Raw genomic sequence first — 2,500 nt, 5'->3', positions numbered from 1 at the left:
TCAGTTAAACCAATGATTCGTTATTGGAGCAGATAGCAACAACCATTTCATCCGACATGCGTATTTTTGATTTTCCAATGGATTTACATCTTTCATTAATGGAAATTTTTTGATGTAGTGAGTAATAGCTCTGGTTGTTCGCTGTTCAAGAATTCTTGTTTCGGCAGTTCATACCATCCATACATAGTGTTTTGATCTAAGATTTCAATTCTTCCATGTTTCAGCAGTAGCATATTGTTCCATGGAGCTAAGGTCCAAAATATGGAAGAAACATGTGTTTCCACAACTCTACCACCCAGTCAATTCCGTTCCACTTAATCCCCTATTTCATGGCCACATATCTTTCCGGCTAAGTAATGGGAAACCTTTCTCCTCTTACATGAATACAATTTTCATTTCATCCGGGAAAATCCATCTTTTTCTAAACAATGTCTTTGTCATTTGATCCAATAGCCTTCCGTTAGATAGGAACAGATTTGATAAATACTGATAACTCTCGGATGGAGTATTAGAACGGAAAAATCCATTAGATAATGAACTATTGGTTCTAAGCAATCTCTGGCGATGAATCAAGACTTCGAAGTGCTTTTCTTGCCTATTCTTGATAAACCAGTTTTCATACATAGATGTAAGAGGATGATATTTTCTGGAAATTTTGACAGTAAAAGTCAACAACCCCTTTAACATCTCTTTATCTGCAAAGAATTCTCGGTGTGAAAACACAGACTGATCTTTGAATAGGAAAAAGAGTGGATCCGCAGGGTCCCAAATGAATTGGCTTATTTGAAAAAAGTCTTGTTCATTGGAAGATCTATATCGTGCCTGGTACTGCATGGTTCCACTCTGCAAGAACTCCGAATCATTCTCTTGAAGCTCATCCTCTTCATCATAAATGTGAAGCTCATCCTCTTCATCATAAATGTGAAGCTCATCCTCTTCATCATAAAAGATCCGCTTGTCCCGAAATGACCCGGCCCAATAGGGAAATCCCAATTCATTGTGCCTTTCGATACAATCAAATAGAAAGCCCCAAGGGTGCCATATTCTAGGAGCCCAAACTATGTGATTGAATAAATCCTTCACTATCTGTTGCGGGTCGAGTACTTCTTCTTCTCCTTCTTCTACTTCTTCAAACTCCAAAAACTCCGGTTCGTCTTTTTCATAGAGAAATCTCTGATCAACGATAGAAGATAATCCATTTTGCATCATATATAAGGGATTCCCCGGTTCGGACCGAAGAAGCGATGTCACTCGATCATTATCAAACCGACCGCAATCTTTTTCTGTCCGTGAGGATCCCACCAGAGCGCCTTCTACTTCTAATAGGCCATGAACTAGATCAGAATCATTCTCAACGAACCCAGAAGAAGTGATCCCACTTTTTTCATCGGATCCGGGTGGAGACCAAAGGTCTTGAGCGACCGATCCGGCAGAACAACTCAAAAGATAAAGAAGTATCGTTAATTTCTTCATGCTCGTTCCAAGCTCGAAGTACCATTTGTACAAATAAGGATCCCCTTCGTTACCTGATTTCCTCTTTATATAGATAGATATAGGATCTATGGGGCAATTACTTAGAAGTACATTTTGTACAAGAGCCCTTCCTATCTGATAGAAAATGATCCCATGATCCTGAACCGGTCTTACCCGGGATCGCAAAGCCCAAGTTTGTCTATGAAGAGCAAATCTAAGTGTATTAGTGTCTAGAATTGATTTCTTCTGTGTAATACTAATCGATAGGGCCTCATTGGTAAGTGCTACAAGATCTCGTGCATTGGAACCCACGTTTGTGGACCCGAATCCATTAGTATGGAACATTTTCTTTTCCAAGTGAAATCCCTTAGTATATGAAAGAGTGAAAAAGTGCTTTGGTCGTTGTGGAATAAGAAGCCTTCGTATCTTAATACATGTATTTAATCTATTCGGGGCTATTAGAGCGGGATCCACTTTTCGGGGAATATGAGTCGAAGCAATAACAAGAATATTTCTAGTGGAACATCTTTCACAATCCTTGGAGAGATAGTTCACTAATAGACCGAGGGATAAGTCATTCGCCTCATTCATATCCAGATCATGAATGTTTGGAATCCATATTATGCAAGGAGACATTGCTTTTGCTAGTTCGAATTGAAGGGTGATATAAAATCGGTCTATTTCCGACATCATATCCATAATATCGATATCTAGAAACCCCAGCTCCGTATCAAGGTCACAATCGATATCGTCACTATCATCAATAGCGTCACTATCATCAATAACGTCACTAGCATCAATATCGTCACTAGCATCAATATCGTCACTATCATCAATATCGTCGTCACTATCATCAATAAAAAAACCTTTGTTACCTTTGTTCCCCAGGAACTTGTTCAGAAATACTGTAATGAAAGGAACATAGGAGTTTGTCGCTAGGTATTTGACCAAATAGGATCGTCCGATTCCTATAGAACCTATCACTAAAATACCCCTAGAGGGAGATAGGGATAAGCGGAGCGAAAAG

This window comes from Durio zibethinus, unplaced genomic scaffold (genome assembly GCF_047325235.1).
Source record: "Durio zibethinus cultivar Kanyao isolate XHJ-2024 unplaced genomic scaffold, ASM4732523v1 HiC_scaffold_3, whole genome shotgun sequence".
In the NCBI taxonomy this organism is placed as follows: domain Eukaryota; kingdom Viridiplantae; phylum Streptophyta; class Magnoliopsida; order Malvales; family Malvaceae; genus Durio; species Durio zibethinus.
Note: the sequence above shows the minus strand (reverse complement) of the source record.